We start from the raw sequence: 20,488 nt of genomic DNA, 5'->3' as shown, positions 1-20,488 counted from the left end.
GAGAAAAATAGCTCCAAATTGCAGCAAGTGTGAGAAACAGTGTGAGAGCTTGGATAGGACAAAGGGTTTAGTCATAGTCATAGTCACAGTCATTCTTTATTGATCCCGGGGGAAATTGGTTTTCGTTATGTCTGATAGGTTGCTGTGGGAGGGGGAACTTTCAATGGAGTCATCTGGTTGATGTGTGGATGATGAGAATATGAACAAAGGAACATGTGCAAATGGTAATAGAGAACACTGAAATGAAGGGTGTTAGAGGGAGAATGACAAACAAAGGACATAAAAGCAGCAACATGTGGAGCTGTAGGAAATACCAGAAATTAGTGGAAAGAGAAGAGGTGAGAGAATATTACAGATGAATAACCTACAGCAAAGCTGACAGAGAATGCAGGTTAATTGACTATCGAGTATTGATCAATAGCATCAACACAAAATAAAGAACAATAACTTCAAGGAAAGCTTGAAGTTCATTCTAATTCATGAATGTAACTAATTTGGAATATTAACTTTCTGTTCGCGTTTTAAGTAATTAAATAACATTATTTGTGCTTTTAGTCAGACTAATTGAAAATGTACTCAAGGTCTGGGATGATCACAGAATCAATCCATGTAAATGAGCGGACTTTAAAAAAAATACTTCAACAGAAGAATGAAACAGGTTTAAAAATGGCTTATTTTCATAGAGACAGCAAAAAATGCCATGTTAGCAAAGAGTATAGAGAAAAGATTTGCAATCCAAAGGAACTTGTAATAGTTAGAACAAGGAGCAATCTTTCACCTCAGGTTTAACCAACGCACAGAAAGTGCTGGAGGAAAAGAGTACAGTCGATGTTTCAGGCAAAGACCCTTGGCATGTCTCTTCCTGGGGTGCCTGCCCTGAAGAAGTTTAAATCTTTGACTCTTCCTCTGGTTCGAAACTCATTCAGATTGGCAGGATGAACTTCAATCTTCGCTGTTGACTGCAATAAAAATCTTCAGTTAAATGAGCGGTTTATCCAAACCCAGGACCAAATCTATTGTACAAAAGTGCATCTAATTTAGCACGAGTTACTGTTAGATACATTGCTTACTTGAACAAAGGTCATAAAAACAATTCAGATGAAAGTAGTTTCTGCCTGAACTAACTTAGTATAAGTTGCTGCTGAAAAGTGCTCATTTTGTGAGTGTGTGTGTGCGTGTCTGTGTGTCCATGTTTGTTTGTTAGTGACGGACTGGTAATCTAGGCTGCAGTCCAAGTATGGACAAAAAAGGGGAGATGTCTATGTGAAATTATTTAGCATTCACTGGAAATATCTGGGCAATGGAAAGCCAGTAGCGTAAATTATCAATTCAGCTTCTGCCCAAATTTCATGCTGGGAATGCAGATTTTACCCTTCAACGTGCAACTCTAGCCCTGCATCCAAGAAAACAAAGTCGTGCCTTATAAAAGAGCTTGAAAGTTTGAGAATGCTGACTCAAGTTATACATCTCTAGTTATAAAGGGAGATTCAATAAATAGAATTCCTTTAATTAATGGAAAGACAACGTTATAAAGTAAGCCAAATTGTTAGAACACAGAAATTAATAAATGGAAGCACCAGGCCCCAATTACACTTTCAAACATAGAACATAGAACAGTACAGTCCAGTAACAGGCCTTTCAGCCCATAATGTTGAGGCAAACTAATTAAAACTAGCAATTAACCAATTAAAACACCTAACTAAACTACACACACAAAGTGCTGGAGGAAGTCAGCAATTCAGCCAGCATCTATGAAGGGGAATAAACATTCAACAATTTGGGACGGGACTCTTCATCAAGACCTTCTCGGATAAATATTCCTCCCTATCTATGTTATCTGGGCATCTCTTATTCTGTAGCTATTCTCCTTTACTGAAGAGTTCTTCATGCTGGAAAACATACTGTGAGGAATTAGCAAAATAGGTCCTCATTTTAAGCCATGAGCTGTGTAAAGTACATGAGGGTCTGGGTTTCAGGAAACTGCCTTCCTTTCCTGAAAAGCCATTCAATTGTTTAAACATTCCACACCATCTGGAACAACTAGGGTGCTTTAATTATGTTTCTTAACATTTATTCATGCAGTGTTCTACCTCCTACAAGTCAGGTAATAGGAGGAAAGATATTCAGATCGAAGGTCTCCAGTGGGTAAATAAAATTGTTTATTACAATGTGATTTTCACTGAGCACTCCAAAATGGGTGCCAAATTGATAAAGATGCATGTATGAGGGTTGTTTTTGACAGATGAAGAGAAAGGTGGAGGAAAGGGAGAGTGGAGAGAGTGCAACAGGAAGGGGGAGTTGAGAGAATGCGAAGGGAAGGGGGAGTGGAGTGAGTGGGGAAGTGAGGGGAGAGGAATTGGGAATGGGGAGAGGAGAAATAGTGAATGGGCAGGAATTGGAAAGAGGGGAAAAGGGAAAGAGAGAGTAGGGAGGGAAAGAGGGAATTGAACTAGGGGAGGAGAAGGGGAGAATGGATATTAAATTAGCTTCAACTTAGTATTTTCTTCAGGCTGGACTGGTAGGTTAATTTTGTGTCCCACAGTTCATCTCAATGTTGACATCTGTCAATTATAAATCAGAGAAAGGAAACCCTGGGCCAGAAAAATAGTCTTATGCATCACAGTGCCTCAGAGTGAATCAAGAATGATCAATAGTAGTTGGCTTTCCAACGACACCTAGTCTTTTAATGAAGTAACCTTTTCTAATGAATTCTTAGTAGTTGATGCTCAGCACCAGTATCATGAAAGAAGAAAATTTAATATAACATGTTTTGTAGAAGCATTTTGTAACACTGAATTCCATGAATTGAAGATAAAAAAGATTGTGTATGTTGGAACCGAGAAGAAGACAGAATGTTGGAAGAGAAGCTCGGTAGCATAATGCTATTTATGGAGCCAACGACCCAGGGTCAATACTGTGCTCTCTATAAGGAGTTTGTGTGCTCTCTCCTTGACTGCATTTCTCACAAATGGCCAACAATAACTGAGACAAACAATGCTTAAGTGAAGTTCTCAAAAACCTTCCCTTTCCTTTGGAATTGGAGTTGGAACTGGTTTATTATTGTCACATGCACTGAAATACAGTGCATCATGTTCATACAGATCAGTTTATTACACAGTGTAGTGCGGTGAAATAAGACAAAACAACAACAATGCAGAATAAAGTGTAACAGCCGCAGAGGAAGTGCAGTACTAGCAGACAGTAAGGTGCAAGATCATAACAAGGTAGATGGTAAGGTCAAGAGTCCCATTTATCGTATTTGAGAAATGTTTCAAGTTCAAGTTCAAGCTTAATTATCATGAACACAGTCAAATGAAACACCATTCCTCTGGGGTCAAGGTGAAAACCATAGTAACAACAGTCATACACAGCACAATTACAGTAGTAGTGAAACATACCGACACATATACCATGTACAAGATGGCAATAAATACAGTTACACAAAAAATATGTAGCCCACGTGCCTGAGTGACATATCATGTAAATTAATTGTGCCTTAGTGTTATTGGAAAGAACAAGCAGTTCTCAGCAGTCTACAAAAAGACATAGGTACGCATGGCACACAAGCCAGCTGATCTTCCACCGAATGAACACGAGTACAGCACTGATGGGAGGAGGCTGCTGCCAACCCAGCACAGACACCACGTTGCACCTGCTCACTCATGCACTTTTCTAGTATAACCACCTAGGATGACAGGTTAGTGCCAATGAGCTCAAGGCCTTAGTTCCACTGCTGGATTGCATACAGAGTGGGTCATAAGTGGTGACCAAGACTCTAGGCATTATGTCTTGAGGCTTTGATTCCAGCACCACCCAGAAGGCCTCTGAGTGTTACTGTTGCCATACTTTTGTTTTGGTGTTCATTAGTAACCGTTACAAAGAGCTGAAAAGACTTATATTTTGTATTTTCACCACCCTGCCTCCCAGTGATGCCACTTTCCCAAGGGATGATCTCTTTCTAATTGTTTGTTTAGGTCAAAGCCTCTTTAACTTGGCTCGTCACCTTGTTTGTGATTTAATCTCTCCAGACTTTCACTCTGAGACCAAAGTTTCTTCCTTCCAATTTCTTTTGTTTTTGTCTATTAAAACTTGTTTTTATCTATAAATGTCCCCATTTGTCATAAAAAATCATCAACCTAAAATGTTATCCAATTTCAACATTTTGGTTTGATTTCAGAATTCCAGCATCTGCAGAATTTTACTTTTAAACCAAAATTACTTTGTTTATTCATACAAAGAATATACTGATTATTTTCATGAAGAATTTTCAACCCAACTGCACAATGAGATCTCTAGCTTGGAAAGATGGAGACAAATTTATATTAATTTACTAGACTGCATATTATTAATCTTTAAAGAATTAAAACTATTAAATGGTCATTTACCTTTTCATTTCTAAAATAACCAAGAGTTGTGCCCAAAGTGATTACTATTAAGAATAGCAACACACATAAAAGTTGCGGGTGAATGCAGCAGGCCAGGCAGCATCTCTAGGAAGAGGTACGGTCGACGTTTCAGGCCGAGACCCTTCGTCAGGACTAACTGAAGGAAGAGTGAGTAAGGGATTTGAAAGTTGGAGGGGGAGGGGGAGATCCAAAATGATAGGAGAAGACAGGAGGGGGAGGGATGGAGCCAAGAGCTGGACAGGTGATAGGCAAAAGGGATATGAGAGGATCATGGGACAGGAGGTCCGGGAAGAAAGGTGGGCAGGGGGGACCCAGAGGATGGGCAAGGGGTATATTCAGAGGGACAGAGGGAGAAAAAGGAGAGTAAGAGAAAGAATGTGTGTATAAAAATAAGTAACAGATGGGGTACGAGGGGGAGGTGGGGCATTAGCGGAAGTTAGAGAAGTTGATGTTCATGCCATCAGGTTGGAGGCTACCCAGACGGAATATAAGGTGTTGTTCCTCCAACCTGAGTGTGGCTTCATCTTTACAGTAGAGGAGGCCGCGGATAGACATGTCAGAATGGGAATGGGATGTGGAATTAAAATGTGTGGCCACTGGGAGATCCTGCTTTCTCTGGCGGACAGAGCGTAGGTGTTCAGCAAAGCGGTCTCCCAGTCTGCGTCGGGTCTCGCCAATATATAAAAGGCCACATCGGGAGCACCGGACGCAGTATATCACCCCAGCCGACTCACAGGTGAAGTGTTGCCTCACCTGGAAGGACTGTTTGGGGCCCTGAATGGTGGTAAGGGAGGAAGTGTAAGGGCATGTGTAGCACTTGTTCCGCTTACGTGGATAAGTGCCAGGAGGGAGATCAGTGGGGAGGGATGGGGGGGGAACGAATGGACAAGGGAGTTGAGTAGGGAGCGATCCCTGCGGAATGCAGAGAGAGGTGGGGAGGGAAAGATGTGCTTAGTGGTGGGATCCCGTTGGAGGTGGCGGAAGTTACAGAGAGTAATATGTTGGACCCGGAGGCTGGTGGGGTGGTAGGTGAGGACCAGGGGAACTCTATTCCTAGTGGGGTGGCAGGAGGATGGAGTGAGAGCAGATGTACGTGAAATGGGGGAGATGCGTTTAAGAGCAGAGTTGATAGTGGAGGAAGGGAAGCCGCTTTCTTTAAAAAAGGAAGACATCTCCCTCGTCCTCGAATGAAAAGCCTCATCCTGAGAGCAGATGCGGCGGAGACGGAGGAATTGCAAGAAGGGGATGGCGTTTCGACCTGAAACGTCGACCGTACCTCTTCCTAGAGATAGACCGCTTTGCTGAACACCTACGCTCTGTCCGCCAGAGAAAGCAGGATCTCCCAGTGGCCACACATTTTAATTCCACATCCCATTCCCATTCTGATATGTCTATCCATGGCCTCCTCTACTGTAAAGATGAAGCCACACTCAGGTTGGAGGAACAACACCTCATATTCTGTCTGGGTAGCCTCCAACCTGATGGCATGAACATCGACTTCTCTAACTTCCGCTAATGCCCCACCTTCCCCTCGTACCCCATCTGTTACTTTTTTTTATGCACATATTCTTTCTCTTACTCTCCTTTTTCTCCCTCTGTCCCTCTGAATATACCCCTTGCCCATCCTTTGGGTCCCCCCACCCCCCGTCTTTCTTCCCGGACCTCTTGTCCCATGATCCTCTCGTATCCCTTTTGCCTATCACCTGTCCAGCTCTTGGCTCCATCGCTCCCCCTCCTGTCTTCTCCTATCATTTTGGATCTCCCTCTCCCCCTCCAACTTTCAAATCCCTTACTCACTCTTCCTTCAGTTAGTCCTGACAAAGGGTCTCGGCCTGAAACGTCGACCGTACCTCTTCCTAGAGATGCTACCTGGCCTGCTGCGTTCACCAGCAACTTTTATGTGTGTTGCTTGAATTTCCAGCATCTGCAGAATTCCTGTTGTTTACTATTAAGAATATTTCATTTAATAGATGGGCTTTCAAACACATTACTAAATCACATTATTAATTTATTATTCCTGGCCATTAGTGAGGAAGATGTCTGGTATTAACATGAAAGGGTCAGTAACGCAATAATATATTTAATGTCTCAGTAAATATACTTTCCAAAAACAAATAGTTTCTCACATGTACCCACCAATTTATCCAACTTTAATCTCCTTTATTTCTCATAACTATTCACCACACCATAGAAATATATGTTCTGTTAGAGATGTTAATCAGAATCAGACTTACTATTGTTTTATTATCAGAATCAGATTTATTATTTGCTTTATTTATAACAGGTTTTGGCGTGAACAGGCGGAGGCACAGATAGGAGGAGGTAAATCTTTTTTCTCAGTACAGGGTAGTCAGGATGGAGTGCTCCTGCTGTCAGATATGGGAATTCAGGATACCTGACTATATCTGCGGGAAGTGCACCCAACTTCAGTGCCTGACTGACCGGGTCAGGGAGTTGGATGTACTCAGGATCATTTGGGAGGCTGAAGACTTTATAGATGAGACTTTTGAAGAGGTGGTCACACGTAGAGTGCAGACTTTGGGCAGTAGATGGGTGGCCACCAGGAGAGGTAAGGGGATTCGGAAGTCAGTGCTGCGTTACCCTGTGGCCGTTCCCCTCAGCAACAAGTATACCTCTTTGGATTCTGCTGTGGGAGGGATGACCCATCAGGATGTGACAGCAGCAGCCAGGCTGCCTGGTTTAGAGGGCATGTGTCATCACAAGAGACTGGATAAACAGTTAGTTTTCTCTGGAATGGCGGAGGCTGAGGGGAGATCTGATGGAGGTTTATGAGATGAAATGCAACGTTGGAATGAAATACAATGTTAGAAAGCGTATGGTCATTCACTTTGGTGGAAGAAATAAATGGGCAGACTATTATTTAGACAATAGACAATAGACAATAGGTGCAGGAGTAGGCCATTAGGCCCTTTGAGCCAGCACCGCCATTCACTGTGATCATGGCTGATCATCCACAATCAGTATCCAGTTCCAGCCTTATCCCCGTAACCTTTGATTCCGCTATCTTTAAGAGCTCTATCCATCTCTTTCTTGAAAGCATCCAGAGACTTGGCCTCTACAGCCTTTTGGGGCAGAACATTCCATATATCCATCACTCTCTCGGTGAAAAAATTTTTCCTCAACTCCGTTCTAAATGACCTACTCCTTATTCTTAAACTGTGGCCTCTGGTTCTGGACCCACCCATCAGTGGGGACATGCTTCCTGCCTCCAGCGTGTCCAATCCCTTAATAATCTTATATGTTTCAATAAGATCCCCTCTCAGCCTTCTAAATTCCAGAGCATAAAAGCCCAATCCTTCCAATTTTTCGACATATGACAGTCCCGCCATCCCGGGAATTAACCTTGTGAACCTCCGCTGCACTCCCTCAATAGCAAGAATGTCCTTCCTCAAATTTGGAGACCAAAACTGCACACAGTACTCCAGGTGTGGTCTCACCAGGGCCCTGTACAGCTGCAGAAGGACCTCTTTGCTCTTATATACTCAATTCCCCTTGTTATGAAGGCCAACATGCCATTAGCTTTCTTCACAGCCTGCTGTACTTGCATGCTTGCTTTCAGTGACTGATGTACAAGAACACATAGATCTCGTTGTACTTCCCCTTTTCCTAACTTGATTCCAATTAGATAATAATCTGCTTTCCTGTTCTTATCACCAAAGTGGATAACCTCACATTTATCCACATTACACTGCATCTGCCATGCATCTGCCCACTCACCCAGCCTGTCCAAGTCACCCTGCATTCTCATAACATCCTCCTCACATTTCACACTGCCACCCAGCTTTGTGTCATCGGCAAATTTGCTAATGTTACTTTTAATTCCCTCATCTAAATCATTAATATATATTGTAAACAGCTGTGGTCCCAGCACTGAACCCTGTGGTACCCCACTGGTCACCGCCTGCCATTCCGAAAGGGAGCCGTTAATAGCTACTCTTTGTTTTCTGTCAGCCAGCCAATTTTCAATCCATGTCAGCATTTAGATAGAGACAGAATTCAAAACGCAAAAATGCAAAGGGACTTGGAAGTCCTTGTGCAAGATATCCTAAAGGTTAACCTCTTGGTTGAGTCGGTGGTGAAGAAGGCGAATGTAATGTTGGCATTCATATCTAGAGGTACAGAATATAACAACAGGGATGTGATGGTGAGGGTCTATAAGGCACTCATGAGACCACATGGAGTATTGTGTGCAGTTTTGGGCTTCTTATTTTAGGAAGGATATACTGACATTGGAGAGGGTTCAGAGATGATTCACGAGAATGATTCCAGGAATGAAAGGGTTACCGTATCAGAAATGTCTGGCAGCTCTTGGGCTGTATTCCCTGGAGTTCAGGAGAATGAGGGGGGATCTCATAGAAACATTCTGAATATTAAAAGGCCTGAACAGATTAGATATGGCAAAGTTATTTCCCATTGTAGGGAGTCTAGGACAAGGGGGCACGACTTCAGGATTGAAGGACATCCATTTAGAACTGAGATGTGGAGAAATTACTTTAGTCAGAGGGTGGTAAATCTGTGGAATTTGTTGCCATGAGCGGCTGTGGAGGCCAAGTCATTGGGTGCATTTAAGGCAAAGATAGATAGGTTTTTGATAAGCCAGGGCATCATAGGGTATGGGGAGAAGGCAGGGAAGTTGGGATGACTGGAAGAATTGGATCAGCCATGATTGAATAGCGGAGCACATACGATGGGCCGAATGGCCTATTCTGCTCCTATATCTTATGGTCATAAGATTATGAAAGGCATAGATAGAGTAGAAAGGGAGTATCTGTTTCCCAGGGCTGACATGTCTAATACCAGAGGGCATGCATTGAAGATGAGAGGGGGTGGGTTTTTTACTTAGAGAGTGGTGGATGCCTGAAATACGCTGCCTGGTATGGTGATAGAGGCAAATACATTAGAGGCTTTGAAGGGATGTTTAGATAGGCACATGGATGTAAGGAAGGTGGAAGGATATGGACATTGTGTAGGTAGAAGGGATTAGTGATTTGGTGTTTTTGTTTTTTTTTAGCTGATTCAACACAACATTGTGGGCCAAAGGGCCTTTTCTGTCCTGTATCTGCTACGTTCTATGTTTTTACTGTCTCCCCCTTGCTTTACTTCTTCCTGATTTTGGCCACCTCATCACACAGATAGGGAGGAAATATTGACCTGGAAATTAAAGAGAAGAAATAGTTTTAAAAATGTGAATGAGGTCAACATTAACAGCGACAAGATATTATGGAGAATCTATCAAAGCAGGAAGTGAAAAAAATAAGAAAAGTAGCAGAATGAGATAAGATTATCTAAAAGGAAGAGTTAAAAATATTGGGAAGGAAGGATTAACAGAGGCATAATAACACCGTGAAACATAAGATCAGAATAAAATCATTCAATCATGCCTGATTTATTATCCCTCTCAACCCCATTCTCCTGCTTTCACCCCATAACCTTTGATGTCCCTACTAATGAAGAATCTATCAACCTTGCTTTAAATATATCCAGTGACTTGGCCTCCACCGCCATCTGTGGCAGTGAATTCCACAGGTTCACCACTCTGACTAAATAAATTCCTCTTCATCGCTATTTAAAGGGACATCCTTTTATTTTGAGGCAGTGCAGTTCACCACTATTAGAAGCATCTACTCCACGTTCACGCCATCTAGGTCTTTCCACATTTGGAAGGTCAATGTACGAGGTTAAAAGAGGAAGCAACTGATAAAGAAGAAAACTGAAAAAGGGTACAGAGCAAAGTTGATTGCCCTGAAATGGCAGGACACAACAGCAGCAGGGGAATGCAGAAGTTCTTTACTTAAATGTTTCAGCCAAGGTTCATTGCCTCCTCACGGGCTGGCTTGTCCACTTAGGAATGCAGGAAGACAATTTTGCACTTTGTTGATGCAGTGGGGACCAGCTGCCCTTACAACACTACAAGAGACTTTCACTGAGCTTACCCAGAATGCTGTCCAGTTCCATTAGGAACTGCAGTGCGAGCATCACCCTGTCCTTGATTTCATGACTGTGCTATGCATCGCAGAACCCACAAGACCAGATTATGTAACATCTGAGCTCTCACTCGGACTATGGACACAGCACTGAGTCCAGAAGCAACACATGAACATACCCGAGCCCAGACGCACATCACACCTAGCCCTGAAGTTTAATGCCAATGTTGTAAATTGCACGGCCCCCTTTCATTTGAATAACATCACAAACCTCGACTGATTTATCTTATTTTTCATTATGTTTTATTTTACATAGTATTTTTAACATACTAACACAATCAAAGACAGAAAACGTGTTAGAAAATTGCCTTTCGCTCTTTACTCAATGCAAACCATCAGTCACCCATTTCTACACTATCACTACACTAATCCCACTTTCTTCTCCCCACCTTACTGTCACTGTCTCTAGATTTGCTTGCTTGTACTCATACAGCAACTTACCACGGTCAATTAACCTAGCAAACGCTGCCTTTTGAGATCTGGGAGGAAACTGAAGCAACCAGAAGAAACTTTTTTAAAAAATTTTATTTTTATTTGGATAAGGAATTCACAAGTATCATATACTTTTTCCACACTTATAACCTTTTCCATTTTTTTATATGTATAAAACTATAATTATTTATACATTCTTAAGTACACATTGAGATGATATAAAAGGAAATTAGACACTTAAATAGATAATTATGTACAGTGGTAATACTAATCTATTAGGCTAAGTAATGGTATTAGTTGTTAAGAAACATAGTTTTCATAAATCTCTTCTGGACCATTTCTTCTGGTCCAAAATGTTGTATGTAAGTCTATGTAACAACCACTGTAGGTGTTTATATCCTAATTTGTTCATGCTTGCTCCTGCCCCCAGACATAATTATCCAATCCCTATGTACTTATTTACTTAATTTTATCATTTTTTTATCCCTTTCCCAAATCTTTTCCTTTACTTGTATTAATTCTCTACTTTCCAAAAGAAAACAAAAACAGTAAACATTTAGACTAGGGGTGCTTACATTAGCAATATTACTACGTTGATGAGAAGAGCAGTATAAATCATTAGGAGAGTCATCTAAAGTCTACTCGCATTGGGGTTATATATTCAATCCATTTATTCCAGATTTGATAAAATTTTTCTTTTTGAATTCTCAGGGAGTAAGTCAACTTTTCCATTTTAAATATTTCCAAGATAATTTCTTGCCAATCTTCTAATGTAGGTAGTATTGGATTTAGCCACTTTCTAGTGATTGATTTCTTACTTGCCGCTAAGAGGGCCTACAGCAACTTTATATCTTCCTTCTGTTCAAGAAACAATACATGCCCCAAATAGAGCGTCTCAAAGTTCAGAGGTATCTGGGACCTAAGTACCTTAACTAATGTTCTATGAATACTTTCCCAATATATACTTAACTTAGGGCAATCCCAGAAAATATGAAAATGATTTGCCTCCTTGGAGCCGCACCTTCTCCAACACGTCACGTTTGTATCTCTATATTTTTCCTGATCTGGGGTCTTGAAGTATCTTATAATATTTTTCCAACAATGTTCTCTCCAAGTCAAAGAGTTAGTCGAGGACCACTGAAAGCTGCATATTTTCCCCCAAGCCTCCTCTGAAAGTACCAACCCTGCTTCTTTCTCCCACTTCTCTTTAATATACAATATGTTTACATTTTTAGAATGGGAGAGTGCATTATATAATCGAGAAACTGATTTACTAGGTATTGAACTGCAAGCCGAATTCAGGATCTTGAAAAATTCTAATTCTACTGTTGATAGGTCTGTATATCTACAACTCTGGTTAACATAGTTTCGTACTTGAAGGTACCTAAAAAAGTCATTGTGTTCTAGGCCATGTTTACCCAGAAGAAACTCATGAAGTCACAGGGAGAACATGCAGACTCCACAATGACAGCATATGGAGTCAGGATTGAATCCAGGTTGCTGGAACTGTGAGGCGGTTCCACTGCCTGCACCACTGTGCATTACTTAAGTGTGTTTTAAAGTAAACTCAGTATTTTTCAGACATTTTTTTATTTGTTTAAAATATGTAAGTCACTCTGAACTGTTTTAAAATAGCTTTGAACACTGGAGACATCAAGAGTAGTTCAAAGACCTTTGACGACAGGAGCTGCAATCCAGTTCCTGAGGTCTTGGTGCAGCTTGTGAACTGTGCCAATCTGGGCGATGGTCGCTGTAGCAGGTCCAGAGCGCAGCTGGAGTCACTGAGCCACACTGAATGTGTTGTGGCAAGAATAACACAAGAATATATAGCTTGATCTACATATTCAGCCAGAATACTTGTAACATTATAAATTAACAGCATGTATGTATTTTTGTCAGAGGCACAAAAGATATGGCAGCGCCTGGAAATCTTGAGCAACACACACAAAATGTTGAGAGAACACAGCAGGTCAGGCAGCATCTATTGAGGGAAATAAAGAGTCAGTATTTCTGGCCAAAACCCAGGGTGGACTGTTTATTTTTCTCCATCGATGCTGCCTGAACTGCTGTGTTCCTCCTGCATTTTGTGTGTGCTGTTCAATATACTGTATTTGTGTTTTGTACAGGATTTGCTTTTAAAGTGTCCTAATCAGATGTTAATCAGAGTTCAAAGTTCAAAGTAAATTTTATAATCACAGTACATATGAATATTAGAACACAGAAATTAATAAATGGAAGCACTAGGCCTCAATTATACTTTCAAACATAGATAAGGGCTGCACAGAACTATAGTGGTTAGTACAACGCTTTACAGTATGGATGACCTGGGTTCAATTCCTGCAGCTGCTGGTAAGGAGTTTGTACGTTCTCTCTGTAATCATGTGGGTCTCCTCCAGGTGCTCTGTTTTCCTCCTACAGTCCAAAGATGTACCAGTTGGTAGATTAATTGGTCATTGTAAATTCTCCCATGATTAGGCGAGGATTAAATCATGGGATTGCTGAGCAGTGTGGCTGGAAGGGCCTTCTCCGCATTGTATCAGAATAAATAAATAATTGTATGTCACCATATACAACCCTGAGATTAATTTTTTTGTGTGCATACTCAACAAATCTATAGAATAATCACTACATCAGAATTAATGAAAGACTGCCCAATTAAAGCTTTCATCCAGAGTACAGAAAACAGCACTCTATAAAATCCAAAAAGAACAATAATATAATGAATAATAAATACTTTTTCAGAAGAAATTTTAATTTGTGCACAATGAATCAAATCCAGAGAGAGGGGAACACATATTTCCCTCAGTTTGTCATCCTGTTGTCCTTGTTGCAAATATTGTATGTGAATGTTGTATGAAAGAGGTTCTGATCGATGGACATGTTGCCCACTTAGGTGCATGCATAAAGAGCACCATATTAATTTAATTCCCATGGTCAATGGCAGCAAAGATTCTGTTCATGAGAAGCATAAGAAGACATGTGAAGTTACACTATTAAAATTTAGCAGAAAATTTTCATCTAATTAGGTTAGAATCTAGAAACTACTATCAAAAGAAGCAGCTAAGACAGAGTCAGGATGAATGTAAATTAGCACATAAATGGAATGGTAATAAAAAAAATGGAAACTGGAAATCTAAAATGAGAGCAGAAAATACTAGAAATGCCCAGCAGGTCAAACAGTGTATGTGGGAAGAGAAACACTTCATGTAGAAGACCCTTCATTCTGACAGTGTTTGTGACATGTAATGTCTGATCTGTTCATCTTTCCTCCAAACTTTCATCTGCCTGACCTATGAAATGTTAATAAAATTTGATGTGATAGGCCGAGGTGCTTACAGTGGAGAATAAACATTGGTGTTGTCTACTTGGGCCAAATGATTTGTTGCATAGCTGTAAAATTGGTGAAATCCTATGTAATTTATTCTAATCTCAATGAGCTTGCTGTAGTATGACTTTAAAACTGAGGTAAATGTCCTGTGCTGCTTTCAGCAATTTTTTAATAACTACAGACATTAGGGATAACATTGTTCATATTATCTGCAATGTCTGTAATTATTAAAAAAATGCACTGATTGCAAAATAAATATTATTGTGTGTCATCCTAAGAATCATCTTAAGCTCAACATTACATCAGCCATTTTGTAGCCACTGGTTATACTTCACATGATAAAAATAGTGGCTGCTCATGTTGTTTAATTGATCATCACTTAGCTAAGTCAAGTCAATGCACATTGAATTTATTTGAAACGAAACACTTCTCAAGCAGAATATCCAGGCCTTAACATAATTTAGAATTATGGGCTATGATGAGAAATAAATAAAAATGATCTCCTTTCTGTTGCTCTATTTAGAGCTTCTCTGAATGCAGGCCCTAATAGTATTGTTGAAGGTAAGTAAATAAATGAATCGTTTCCTGCATGACTACAGATCATCTCATGGATGTTTCATAAGATAAATAGGAAATACTAGATAATATATGCACATGGAAGCTTTATTTTGAAGACTTCTTGAATTACTTCAATATTATTAAGAATGCAGTTCACCTACTCCAGTGTAACCTTGAATATATTTATTGAAGTCTCAGATTGTTTGCTTAGTTATCATAGTTATTTTCTACTCCAGTTTCCCTTGCATGTTAACAGAGTCATACAGCAGAGAAATTGACCCTACATCCCACTGAGCCCACACTAAACTATCCGGCAGTCATTTACACACATGCTATTTTACTCTTCCTACATTCCCATCAATCTCTTAATTTCTACCACTCATCTATACAGCAAGGACAATTAACAACTGCCACTTAATTTACCAGACCACATGTCTCTGGGATGAGGGAGGAAACCAGCGTACCCAGAGGGAATTTATGTAGTCACAGGGAGAACATGCAAATCCGTACACACAGCACCAAGGATCAGGATCAAACCTGGGTCACTGGAACTGTGAGGCAGCAGATCTATTAGTTACACCAGTATGCCATTTGTCTGTAACAGGAAACAGACATCAATTTCCTCTTTAAAATAACTGAATCAATTGTTACTTTTTCACTTCATATTTCTCTGTGTGCAATTGGACTGAACTTCACTGCTGTTTACATATAGAGAAGCAGGGAGGTATGGTGGCGGACTCAAGGCTCCAGTGATGCAGGTTCAATTTTATTCTTGTGGTGCTGTCAGTGTGCAGATTGCATGTTCTCCTTATAACCCCAGCTGCTCTGGTTTCCTTCCACATACCAAAAACATGCTCATAGGTAAACTGACTACTTCACTTCAGGTGGCTTTGTAGGGTGGCTGAAGAATCAAAGATGAGCTGATGGGTGTGTGAGAGAAGGTAAAAATCCAGGGAGATGAGCAGAAGGGATGGAATTCATGAGGTTGAACTGTTGGCATGGAAGTGATGGAAATAGTGGTCTTCCTTTGTGTTGGAACAGTTTTTAAACTATGTTCTTATTCAACTTTTAACTAAAGGAAATAAAACAAAATTTAAATGCCAAAGGCACCATCTTTCAGATGAAACAAAAGTCCCATTTGCTCTCTCAACTCAATAAAAACAAACAGTGATGCACTACTGCAAAAAAGAATAAAAGTTGGTGTGGAGAAAAATTGTTTGAACATAGAGCAGTACGGCACTATGGGGCCTTCAGTCCATGATACTGTGTCAATTAGTATAAACCTACTCCATGATCAATTTACCCTGTCCTCCCTACAACAGCCCATCTACAGAATGTGCTTATCTGGGAGCCTTTTAAATATCCCTATTCTACCACCTCCTCCCCAGAGTGCATTCCAAGCACCCTCTGCTCTCTGTGTGAAAAAAACAACCTCTGACATCTTCTCTAAATGTTCCTCCACTCACGTTAAATGGATGGCCCCAGGTACTGGCCTTTGCTATCCTGGTGCCAGTTGTCTATTCTATTCATGTCTCTCATAATCTTATACATGTCTATCAACGCTCCTCTCATTCTCTGTCACTTCAACAAGAAAAGCCCAAACTCATTCAAATTTTCCTCATACAGTATGTTCTCTAATCCAGGCAGCATCCTGGTAAATCTCCTGTGCATCCTCTTGAAAGCTTCCTGATGTTGTTAGAGGTTGATTTTGCATGGTCTGCCTCACATTACAATCTTGAGGCAACACAGGACAGATAGGAACTGTTATGTATTCAATATTTCAGTACTATTTGAGTAAAATTGCAAATATATTGGTGATAAAGCATTCTTTGTTTGTTTAAATAATTCATTACAGGTTATATGCAAAAGTTTGCTGATGACACAACAATTGTAGGCCGTATCTCGGGTAATGATGAGTTTGAGTACAGAGAGGAAATTAAGAACCCGGTGGATGGTGCAAAGACAATAACCTATCCCTCAATGTCAGCAAGACGAAGGAATTGGTTGTTGACTTCAGAAGGAGTAGCGGACCGCATGACCCAATTTACATCGATGGTGCGCAAGTGGAACAGGTCAAAAGCTTTAAGTTCCTCGGGGTCAATATCAGAAATGACCTGACTTGGTCCAACCAAGCAGAGTCCACTGCCAAGAAGACCCACCAGCGCCTTTACTTCCTGAGAAAACTAAAGAAATTTGGCCTGTCCCCTAAAACCCTCACTAATTTTTATAGAAACACCGTAGAAAGCATTCTTCTAGGGTGCATCACAACCCGGTATGGAAGTTGTCCTGTCCAAGACCAAAAGAAGCTGCAGAAGATCGTGAACATTGCGCAGCACATCACACAAACCAATCTTCCATCCTTGAACTCACTTTACATTGCACACTGTCGGAGCAGTGCTGCCAGGATAATCAAGGACACGACCCACCCAGCCAACACACTTTTCGTCCCTCTTCCCTCTGGGAGAAGGCTCAGGAGCTTGAAGACTCGTACGGCCAGATTTGGGAACAGCTTCTTTCCGACTGTGATAAGACTGCTGAACGGATCCTGACCTGGATCTGGGCCGTACCCTCCAAATATCCGGACCTGCCTCTCGGTTTTTTTGCACTACCTTACTTCCCATTTTTCTATTTTCTATTTATGATTTATAATTTAAATTTTTAATATTTACTATTGACTTGTAATTCAGGGAGCGGGAAGCGCAGAATCAAATATTGCTGTGATGATTGTACATTCTAGTATCAATTGTTTGGCGACAATAAAGTATAAAGTATAAAAGTATGTGAATGGCATACTTCATCATGCCACAGCATCATAAGCGCGCACCTTGCTAAAGTAAAAACTAAGAAGCATACACAAGTTATTCTGGCTCTCTCGTGTTTTGTTTTTGATTAGTTTGGAGTTACAAAACATAACAGTGATGACGAGTAAGTTTCAAACAAACCTGAGATGACTACCTACTTGTTGAAATGGAGTGAGATGTTTGAGTTAATGAAAGCACAGTGAGAAGTGGTTGAATTTTTAAAAAACAGCACAGAACAAGATTCTTCAGGAAGGGACAGAGACAGTTGTGATTATAAAAAAAAGGCAGAAAACAGACAAATTTATGGGCTCATTAAAAGTAAGTACTGGGTGATAATAATCAAACGTTTTAAAAGAAGCTCAAATGGTTGGGTATATCGGAAAGATAGCCTCATTTGATTGCCCAAAAAAATAACTGGATATTGTATACTGGGTGAAATGAGCAGTGTTTTAAAGCAAATGGAATAGTCAATGAGAAGTGAGTGTCAGATCTGCTGAGTGCATTGGTGTTAAAAGTATACAGTTTGCTTAGAGGTATAACTGCTGCAACCAAACCAGCTGAAATAAGCTTTGGTGATATCGTGAAAGTAATGCGGGAACATTTGGAACCAAAACTATTGTTGATTGCAGAATGCTTTAGGTTTCATAAGTGGAATGAAAAGGAAGAGGAGTCCATTTCAGCATAAGTGGCTGAATTGAAGAGATTATCTGAGCATTCTCAGTTCAGTGATGGGCTTAATAATGCACTGAGAGATCATTTAGTTCATGGAATCTTACAAGAAAGTATTCAAAAACAGCTCCTCACTGAAGCACAACTTACATTTAAAAGAACAGTTGAAGCAGCTGTGTCAATGGAAACAACAGAGAGAAAAGCAATTGAGTTACAGTCAGGAATGAAAGTAAGCATGAACAAAATTGGAATGCCTAAACAGAAGTCAGCCTGGCCAAAAAAATTGTGTTCCCATTGTGACAGGATCTCACATACCCCAGACCAACACAAGAAAATGCAACACAGTAGGAGTCATACAAAGAACACATTGGGCAGACAAAAACAAATGGACTGCAAAGGGAAGAGTTAAAGATAAAAAGTAAATTGAAGCTTCAAAAAGGAAACTAATCTGCTTGCTGATGATGAAAAACCTGATAATGATGAGAGTGATACAGGATTGATTAGCCTTGAGACTTACAGTGTGAAAACCAACAATAGACAAGTAATATGGCTTTCACCAGAAGCGAATAGCAAATTAATTAAAATAGAATTGGACACTGTCTCAGCTGTTTCAGTCTTCCCACAAAATTAGTTTGAATGGCATTTCAAAGATACTGAATTGAAGCCTGCAGATATCCTACTAAGAACTTACATTAGAGAAAATATAAATGCTGTGGGAATGGCATTTGTAACACTGAAATACAACAGCCAACAAGGCACATTGAACTTGTATGAATTAAAAACCGGAGGCTCAGCATTGTGGGGTCATGAGTGGTTGAGATAACTACAACTTAATTGGAGATCTATCAACCATTTTTATGCCACATACTCTACAATCGGGTCATCTGAAAGTGAAAAGTACTAGATGATACCAAGGATGATAAAAGCTCAAGACAGTTTTAAAAAGACTGGAATATTATGGGCTCAGAGCATGATGCAGTAAGTGTGAACTCTTTATACCAAGCATCACTTACTGTGGTCACACCATTGAAGCAAAGGAATTACACAAGTGTGCTGAGAAAATTCAAGCAGTGGTGGATGCCCAAGGACAAGGAATATGTCACAGTTGTGGTCCTTTTTAGAACTTATCATTCACTATCACAGGTTCCTGATAAACCTGGCTACTGTGCTGCACCCCTTGAAGTCATTTATACAGATCGGGAAGAAATGGCCAAGGACCATTTGGAAAGCCACTGTGAGGTGGCTTTCCAAAAGGTAAAGGAAATGATGCCATCAGATACTGTACTCACACATTATCATCCACATCATCCAGTGAAGCGTGCCTGTGACACCTCAACTTTTGATATGATGTAAGTGAACACCCCATAACCTTTGCATCATGTTCTCTTACCGCTAGAGAGAACATTATGCACAGATTAGCAAAGGATGCTTGAGTCTGGTTTGGGGTGTAAAACATTTCGACCAGTACTTCTATGGGAGAGAGTTTACCCTCTTTACTGATTATCAACCACTAGTGTCCATTTTTAATCCACTCAAGGTGTTGTACTAATAGCAGAATGCAGATGGACTCTGTTTCTTTTTGCACAGAATTATAAGGTTGAATTCAAAAGGATGGCTAATCATGGAAATGCTGATGGATTGTCCTATTTACCCTTGGAAAAGAAAATACCTGAAACAATTACAAAGGAAGACACTCCTCTTGACGTATTCTCCCTAACGCCAATTGAAAATCTCCTTATTACCACAGAGGTGATCCAAAGGGAAGCTAGAAAAGACCCTGCACTGTCTCAGATCTACAGTCTGTACATGGCCAACCCAAATGAGTGGAATGTTCAACAGAAATTCCAGCTCCCCCATTTTTATCAGCACCTGGATGAACTTGCCCTTGATAGAGATTGCCTTATGTGGGGATTGGGAGTTATTCTACCATCCAAGCTGAGAGCTAAAGTGTTGAAGGAGTTACTGTACACACATGCTCGTCCTGTAGGTGTGGTCGACATGAAAGCATTGTCTGGAAGCTTTATCTGGTGGCCAGGGATAGATCAGCAGATTGAACAGCTCACCATGCACTGTTCAGGCTGCCCATACGTCCAGTGCCTTTCCATCCTTGCGAATGACATGCATTGCCCTGGCAGAGGATTCATTTGGATCTTGCTGAAGCATTCATGAGCACAAATTCCTTGGTTGTAGCGGATGCAGCTACAAAGTGACCAGAAGTGTTCCCAATCGTGTCCGCTATGGGCTCATACACTGTTGATGTGTTGAGAAGCCTTTTCTCAGGGCTTGGTG

The sequence above is a fragment of the Mobula birostris genome, chromosome 5 (assembly GCF_030028105.1).
Source record: "Mobula birostris isolate sMobBir1 chromosome 5, sMobBir1.hap1, whole genome shotgun sequence".
Taxonomy (NCBI): Eukaryota; Metazoa; Chordata; class Chondrichthyes; order Myliobatiformes; family Myliobatidae; genus Mobula; species Mobula birostris.
This window is presented reverse-complemented; position numbering follows the sequence as displayed.